The following is a 9,854-nucleotide window of genomic DNA, read 5'->3' on the forward strand; positions in this document are numbered from 1 at the left end:
CGCGGTGTAGATCTAGTTCGGTATGTGTTAGACATATATATACTGGTGTAGTCCGGGTATGTGTCACATATCTCTATATAAGCATATATACACTGTAGATTGTCACGTGGCGTAGTCCCTGTATGTTTGGCCGATGTACACCTAAAACAGTCATGTGGCATAGGCAGATATAAACTGGACAAAAATTTGTAACGCAGTTTGTGTATGTGTAAAATACATTTTTATATTTCAGCAAATTGGCATCAGAATTAACAATGTAGCGAAGTTTGTGTATGTCTATTACATCTTTATAAAGGCAGATAGACGTTGGAAACAATCATTTAACGTGGTTTGTGTATGTCTTATACATCTCTTTATGAAGGTTCATCTACATCAAAACAATCATGTAGCGTAGTTTATTTATTTTCTATACGTCTCTTCATATAGGCAGATGTACAACGGAAACAATCTTGTAACGTAGTTTATTCATGTGTTATACATTTTTTCATACAATCCAGGCAGATATACTACGTAAACAATAATGTAGCGTAGTTTGGGTATGTGTGGACATCTTCACATAGGCAGATGTACAACGGGAACAATCTTGTAGCGTAGTTTGAATATGTGTTATACACTTCTAAGTAGGAAGATGTACGCCGGAAACAAAACGTTAGCTGCTCATATAATAGACCATTAATTTATTTTAGATGAACCTGCTGAAATTACAAAAGGTATGTGCCCCAATGATGTAGAAATTTACGATAACAAAGATACTAGTAAATATGTCGATGTATTCAGATTGCTTCAACTAAAAGGTTTATATAATAATTGATCTTAATGCTAAATATCAATTATTTAATAGTTAGAAAATCAACTGTAAAAGAAGATATACAAATGTAAAATAACAGTAGAAGTTACGGCGTTTCTTGTTTTAATGTACATATTCATGTTAAATATTTAGTTTTTCTTCTTACTTTATGACAATTATCAAATTGATAAACTGTGTTTCTAGGAAAGTAACCCCTATTCACGAAAACCCGTACACACGCGATAGAAGAAGAACACTTGCTCCTCAATGCAAAACATTTAGATTTTTATATCAGAGAATGCCTAACTTGTAATATAATATCACTAAATACTACATGTTCATTGAACTAATTCCATGACTCATAGAGTAAATATAATTTTGTTTCTAAGGAACAAAAACAACCTTACCACCCTTGTTAGAGTAGATATAATTTTGTTCTAAGGAACAAAAAACAAGCTTACCACCCCTGTAGATAGAGTAGATATAATTTTGTTCTTAGGAACAAAACAACCTTACCACCCTGTTAGAGTAGATATAATTTTGTTCTAAGGAACAAAAACAACCTTACCACCCCTGTTAGAGTAGATATAATTTTGTTCTAAGGAACAAAACAACCTTACCACCCCTGTTTAGAGAGTAGATATAATTTTGTTCTAAGGAACAAAACAACCTTACCACCCCTGTTAGAGTAGATATAATTTTGTTCTAAGGAACAAAACAACCTTACCACCCCTGTTAGAGTAGATATAATTTTGTTCTAAGGAACAAAACAACCTTACCACCCCTGTTAGAGTAGATATAATTTTGTTCTAAGGAACAAAACAACCTTACCACCCCTGTTAGAGTACATATAATTTTGTTCTAAGGAACAAAACAACCTTACCACCCCTGTTAGAGTAGATATAATTTTGTTCTAAGGAACAAAACAACCTTACCACCCCTGTTAGAGTAGATATAATATAGTTCTAAGAAACACAACAACCTTACCACCCCTGTTATAAATTGACGGTGGTGTGTTCTGATCTTTCTTATCATATACACCACACTGATTTGTCATCCAGCTTGTAATTTTTTCAAGGAGTGAATACAAGGTATAAAATAACTAAGATCTCCCATACCCAGTCCATTATCATGTAAACGCATATTTAATAATTTGCTATTTATTAAAACAAAACTTGAATCTTTTTAATTAACAACAACAAAATTAGTTAAACTCACTTTATTAAGTTCACAATAGTATTAAATTAATTTTCCTTACGCTTAAATCGAGCGCATTTAAGTAAACATGGCTCGAGTGATACCTGGCTACAAACGGTCTACCTCTACTGCGATTAGCTTGTGAATAATAAATAAATAAACAACGGTTCTTTTGGTGTCATTATCTGAAATGGTGTGGCAAAGTAACAAAACATAAGACATTTAACTGTGAATTTTATTTTTAAATGTATGATATGGTATAAACATTATTCAACACAATTTTGTACTAACAATGAAATGAACTGGGAGAAAGGCGACGATCCCTTTCAGAAAAAAAAGTAATTTCAACCGGTCAAATATATCAGTTTTGTTTATATATTAGATCATGCATCATCTTTACACATTTATTATTCTGAACAATTTCATTGAAATATGTTAGGAGTTAGCAAATATGACATCATGTATTTGCAGACAGTAAAACAATTTTTAATTAAAGTGACATTATGCTCATATTTTAATAGTCAAGTTGAGTTGAATTGACTTTATATTTCAAAAGATTGACTGTCAAAATGCTGTTTGACCAACAGTTGATATTGGAAAATGTTTAGGATAAAATTATAAATCTGCCAGACTGTCCCACTCTTTTTATACGTAAGTTTTAACGGACATTTACATAAATTTCATTCGGATCGGTGTGTTATTTATTGTTTATGCGAACTTAATCATTTAATTTAAAGGGATTGTGGCCAAATGAAAATATATTTTGATCTTCACCCGTTCACTCACTAAATACCCTTGGATGGGCATATTGTCACTTTAAGACATTCTCATTGGACACACATTTAATGGATTTAGATATATCGTGTTAGAAATAAAGCAAATCAAATATTTATGGACTTCTTACGTTGAAGATAATGTCCCGACAGCAATGTTGTAAAAAATGGTAATACATGTTTTTTCCTGACACATGTCTGTTTACTTATTTTTATCTGTTTCATACACTTATCCCCGAATTTCCTCTACAGTAAGAGTTTACAATGACTTCTGTAAAACTCTGTGAATAAATCATAATGAAGACAGTAAAATACATACACCATTTTCGTGCTTGATTTTACATTTATGTAGTATATACGTATGACATAATTTTTCATACATATTGGAGCTGAAACTGCGTCCCAGCGCTGGCATGCAATAAAGTTATAATTCATATTATACTGTTTGAAGTTGGACAATATAGTACCACATAATCTTCTAACTGTTAGGTACTTTGATTATTTTATGCCACTTTCAGACACAAATATATATGTATTCTTACATCAGTTTGTACCATGTTCACCCTTTGCCCTTGCATTTTGTTGATGTAATTAAACACATCAACAGAGCCTAAATCATTGCGTTCCTCCCTTATAATGTCTTAATGTATAAACAGTCCTCCTTATATCAGCACTCCGATCAAATTTTGAAAATAAAACATTAACCGTCAGATATGGTGTACTTGTTCTTATAAGAAACGACATAACAGCATCCCCCGTTCTATACACACGCGCAAATGCACGTACACACTTACACACAAACATATACGTATACGTATATTTCAAGTTTTAAACGGGACGAGATATGACGAGAGGAGACAGGACGGGACAGGGCAGACGGATAGAACAAAGTGATTCCTATAAAATACACGCCTTCCTAAACACACACACTATGTGTAAAAACATTATTGCTAAATTCCAGGGGAACCAATATCTCCAACTGTAGATCAAAAGACCATAAAGTAGCTAACTGCTATTTTTCTTAACCTCAAATTAATCAAAGTAGTTGAGATCAAGTTGGTATAAAATTGATAAAGAAGCATAAGAAAAGCAAGCTTAGAGTTGTAAACTCTTGTTTGAAGAGACTTCGAATAAGCTACTATTTTCTTTTAGAAACCAGAGGAGCGTTGGTTAAAACCTATTAGTATCAAGTTTATATTCTTGAATCTTTCAGATTTTGTTTTTAAAATGAAATCGAAATATCTAGATATTTAATTTTAATCATATAGTTACTATAGGTATTAATGATACTTAATTTCAATAACTATACCGGCACATCGTGTTTTCAATGTCTTATACTCGTAAAATCGATTTTCGCAATTTTGATGTTAAAATGTTGAATTCTACTAACGCTGATGCTGGGACAGGAGTCGTGCATTACACACTATTTCTTACAGAGCCTGAAACATGTTCATATTTCTGCGTTGTATACGTTTATTGGGGATTCCATTCTTACTGAATTAGCTTTTTTGTTACGTTTCAGTTTCTTATAGTGCCTATGAGGGGTTGTTACGGTCCAAAAGGGTATCAATAGTCACAAACTTTAAATAACAAATTTTATTGTTTAAGTCCAATTACTATATCATAAAATTACATTTATACAAAATTATAATTTCTTCACAAATATGTAAAATAACTTTGAATATAATATCTGTCAAAATTGTTGAAAATCGAATTAATTTCTCAAAACGTAAACTTTATAATAACCTCAAAACTTTAATGATAATCACTTAAATAAATTAATTCCAATACTAAAATTTCCATAATACTATAATATGAAGATTTTACCTAGAGGTTTTATCTGATGGTTTTATCTAAATAATTCCTTAAAAGACAGTATTTTCATTTACAAAAAAAGGTTTTTGGACATTCTATCTTTAATAGAAACATATAGATTTATGTAGATTCTAAAAAAATTTTTAAAACTTCAAAAAGTTTCAAAAAAATTATTTAGACAATCGTTACAAATAAAGTTAAAATTGGGGATTAGTTTAATTCAAAAAAATGTGTAAATTTAAAACTCTAACCTGCATAAAAGTTACAATTACTAATTTATACACCCTCAAAAAAAGTAGATAAATATTATTCATTTACAAAATTTTTTCTTTAAAAAACTAACCAAAATAATATAATTTTTTATCAAAATGTCAAAAAATATACGTTCAAGAAAACAAGTTTCTAATTATCGTACACAATATAAATACATGCATAAATATACACTGTCTCAAATTCTAACTAATCATTTTTTAATCTTTTATAAGCAAATGATTAGTGTAAATACTGATTACATGCTATACACATGAGATAACACACATGTTAATTATACCCAGGAATATCGAAATAGTGATATCAGTGTGAGATTATACATAAAATAGATTTGTGATCGAAAATTTAATCATAGTGAAAATCTTTAAAGCTGCATGCCTCCCGATGAGCCAAAATATTCCAAGAAACCCAAGAAAAATCAATATTGGGAAAAATGTACTAACATTTTAAGAAAGGTAAAAACATTTAAGATCCAAGTTAAAGTTTACAGGTTATGTGCGGTTTAAGACTGATTTTGCGGGATTTTATTGCGTTACTAAAGCAGTAAGGGCTGTATTGCATATGTTGCCCACTTTTTGGTAGTTTTCGTGGATGTAAGTGCCGATTGTGATATGAAAATTACTTTTTTTGTTCACCTTACATTATTTTACTTTTAAATACATTTCTAATTTTTTATAACAATGAACATGAATCTGAAGGCGTGCTGTGCTGTTTTAAACAATAAAAGTGATCGGACATAAAATTATAGTGAAAATGTTTAAAATCTTAAGACATATGAAAATAATAAAATGAAATATATTTGAAAACAAATCATATCATAAAACAAACAGTATAACTGAATTGTAAGATTGTAATATGTATTGTAAAATGCTTTAAATGCCAAACTTAAAAAAGCAGTGAATGAATAATAATTCCTTATATAAAGGTAGCTTAATGTGAATCAAGTGAAACTTTAAAAAACAATAAAGCACAATTATCTGAAAAATCAACAACAATACCCCTATACGGGAATTTACGTTAGGTAATACATTAATAAAAAACAAGATTTTAACAGAAATGTATTTGAAAAATATGGTTAATTTCATTATTGAAACGTATTTGATCTATCATTGGAAAAAGTACACAAGCCATTTAGTTTTAGGATTTTCTACTATTTTTTTAATTTAAACTAAAATGAGCATTAATGGATTTGAATTCTAAGAAAAGGAATCGGCTAAAGTAAAGAAATTTGCCGCTTATGGAAGTAAAGGAAGTGTCCTTGCCGGTGTTCCTGTGTTTAGGAATGCGTTATTTGAATGAAAAACATGATAAACAAGATCAACAAGGAAAGGCGGTGTTCAATGAACGCAACCCCCAACCGACCCAGTATCAAGAGACCATCTTTGTTGATAATGTTTTTCATTTTCTACTTTGTTTTATGGATACTTATTGTAAAATTTTAAAAGCTTGGGAAAATACTTAGATTTTATGTAAAAGCGAAAGAAAATAATGTGGTACATTTGTATTTCTCCTCCTTAGGAGCTTTATGAATGCGACCACAGGTCTCTTACAATACGTTTATGTACGACGAGATACTACACTTTGACCCATAGGTTCATTAGATGACTATGGTTTATGTAAGGTTGCCTAATACATCCACATTTTCTATTTATTTCATTACACGAACACTATCCACGAAGTAACAATTATCTTACGCCAGCAAATTTTATAATTATTTGACCTCTTTCTCTTTTGGTATTTTCTGCGTGCAAACCTCATGGACATATTCATTATCTTAAGTTTTAAACAATGCCATACTGTTTAAATCTTTGTAAGTTTTGTATAAATTGTACTGTCTTTACCAATTAAAACTTTTTGTGAAGATAGTGCTCTTTCAGCCTTTTTAATATTCAGCCCTTTTTGAAAACAGAAAAAAATACTTATCAACTCATTTTTTTCCTTACAAATGTGGAACAAGTGTCATGTATTTTGTATAATCTGGGTCATTTTTGGTCGAACGTAGTGTCGAATTGCTTCAATAGTAATTAAAAGTGCAATTCCATAAAAACATTCTTCATCAACACAGTAATGTAACAAAAACTTTTTAATTTTTATGCTGACGCACAAAAGAATTTACTGTAGACAATGTATAATGTCGAGCAAGATTTGGCAACCCTGATTGATTAAACAGAAATACGACTGTTACGATAAAAAAACAATAAACAACAATAAAATACAAAAATTTCAAGTGTTTAACAGCAGCTTTATAAAATAACGAACAGGCCTTATTAAACGTCAATCCTGTCTAATTAAACATCAATGTGTTCATATATTTTTCTTTCAAATGTCAAATATAATTGTAAGTATAGTATTCCCACAGATGTTTAACTAGAAATAATTCCTGACAAAGAATGACTAAAATAATTCTAGAGATTCCGTACTAATCATTGTAGTAAATGTAATTCAATATTTATATGCTAAAATTCTACTATCGTTTAACATAAAGCTATCATTTTAAGAAATGCGAAACTATTTGTGAAAAAAAAAAGAATTTTTCTGAATATTCTTCTGTAGCAACATACATTTTGTATCTAGATACATGTAGATTCTACATAAATATAATTTTCTAAAATTGTCTATATACTCAGATATTTATAGAACAGTCAAGTAGAAACTAGGTTATGATCACGATATCAATTGTTTTTAAATGTAGCATATATCAAGTATAAATGGTTCACATAAATACATAACAAGGCGCACTGCACTCCCTTAATGATAACCACCATTATATTGAGTGTTATTTATTATCTTCAGTTCCTTTTGTCTTGAGACCTGCTGGAGCAGCCATTCATTTTCCTTGATCTGTATAATTTCAATTTATAACATATATTATAAATATTATGCGATGTATATTTAATGGAAAAAAAACTAATTATAAGCAATATAAGCCAAGATAAAGATATAGAATTTCACCTGCAGATAAGAGCAGAAAATATATTGTCATCAAAATTAACAAAAATCTATATTCGCAGTATTGGTATAAACATCACTTTGTATTTGAAAATGATGTTAAAAGCAAGGCTGAAATATATTTAAGACTAAGGACAATTTAAAAATGAAGACAGTCTAAAGACAAAATAAAATAAAACGAATCATATTAGAATGAATTATGAAAACTTACTGTTCAGTGCGTCTAATGCTGTCAACATCGCATTTGCAAATATTTCTGAATCTTCTTTGGTCGCAAAATTAAGACCATATACATGACGACTGTCTCTCCACTGGTGAAATGTGGGCGTAGCCTTATTGTATTTCAAATTTTTAAGAATGGCACAATTGATCACCACCTAAAATGTCATGAAATTGACAATTTAAGCTATTTTCAAATTTTCGAATGATGAAATAGCAACAGTGCATTAAAACAGTTAAACAATTTAGGTGATAGTCATGCAAAACTAAATTTTGTAATCTGGTGAAAATATAGAGTAATGCTAAGCTCTTATTATAAGTACATAATATACTGTCAAGAGTTCGATTTGTCAGAGGGTAAAGGATTTAAAATGTATTTTATTCAGTAGAAAAAGTTTGTTTTTTTTCATAATAAAAGTTCCATATATTTAAGTTAAGTACCTCACTTTGTCTAAGTTAGACTTATACTTTTCTAATTTATCAAGATATAAATAGTATGTATATTAATTATTTACTATTAATATACGTTAAGAGAATCATCAAATGAGTTGAATTGTTTATCTACACACTTATATTAGTTTGTACGAGAAATAACCTGAGGCAGCAGATGTTAATTAGATTAAGTAAAAGCCAGAAGCACTAAACGTTTCGATTTTTCGATTTGATTATCCAGTCATTTTTTTTTCGCGTGGCGATGATGCTGGAAAGTGCGCAGTGACAAAATTTCTGGTATAAAAAAGTTCTGTTGCTTGAGTAAAACCTCAGGGAAGAGCTAACGTTTTATAACCTTGTTAAAAGAACAGGTTTAGGTAAGCAATTTGTAGTACTAATAACACTATGACAAGCTTATGAATATTTAAGTCTTAATCTACTCATTTCATATTTCATACCTCATGGTCTTTTAGTTTACGTCCCACCACCCTGAATAAATTGTTAACTGTATGTCGGTAGATCTGAACTTTGGAGAAGACCAGGTGATGACCGCTTGGTATCCATTTTCCCGTTCATGTCATCTCGTATATTCATGACATTTGCCTTGTGCCTGCAAATTGGTATTTCTTTGCCTGGAAAATGCTTGTTATTTCTATGAATATATGACAATCGGGAACATAATTATTGACAAATGACTTATCTGATTTCAGGATTAAATTGGGTAAAATCTAGCCCCTAGTATTGGTTAAGAGCTAAACTTGCAAAATAATTATGAGAATATGAAAGATCAGAACACGTTAACAACATGTAAGAGACGGAAAATATAACGTCTCGCATAATGTTTAAAACAATTTAACCAGGATCGAACAAGAACTTAGGCCGCTTTATTTTCATATTATACATCGCAAAAAAGTTCTTTGCAGAAGATGTGTTTCACATGGATATTAAACGCTCCTTATTCCTATTCCAGGCGACTGATTTTTTAATTTAGGTAATCATTCTAAATATGTTAACTTAGATTTTTTATATGAAACAATCGTTACGAGTTGATAGAAATTTTCTACGGAATTATGCAAAATAGTTACTATATACATTAAGATTTAATGCCTCGACTTATTTCCTTTTCTCTAGAAGATTTAATGTATTCTTTTCTTAAACATTAACAAATGAACATTGCCAATTTGATTATCTTTCTTGTAAAATCATCAGAGTTCAGTTAACATCGCTAGACTTAAATTATGTGTTCATTAGTATAAGAAGTTATATAGCCAAATATTTTATCACTGATCTGTGCCTTGTCATATATTTGCTCGACGTGGCGCGGTAAAAATAACAACACGAAAGTACAACAAAAACAACATTTTGCAACCACTTTATAGTACTTTTGATCTGCTTTGTGCAAGGCGAAAACA

General features: G+C 30.0%; 1 long non-coding RNA gene across 1 annotated transcript; it reads right to left on the bottom strand.

Annotated features, from left to right (window-relative positions):
• Window positions 1–4,961: 4,961 nt before the first annotated feature.
• LOC132736280 (uncharacterized) lies at window positions 4,962–8,977 on the bottom strand. The gene is made up of 3 exons (XR_009626560.1): window positions 8,901–8,977; window positions 8,003–8,168; window positions 4,962–7,683 (listed from the first exon to the last, which is right to left on the bottom strand). It is a non-coding gene; the product is annotated as an uncharacterized LOC132736280 (long non-coding RNA).
• Window positions 8,978–9,854: the final 877 nt, after the last annotated feature.

This window comes from Ruditapes philippinarum, unplaced genomic scaffold (assembly GCF_026571515.1).
Source record: "Ruditapes philippinarum isolate M1 unplaced genomic scaffold, ASM2657151v2 ctg2721_1_1_1_1, whole genome shotgun sequence".
NCBI classification, from domain to species: domain Eukaryota; kingdom Metazoa; phylum Mollusca; class Bivalvia; order Venerida; family Veneridae; genus Ruditapes; species Ruditapes philippinarum.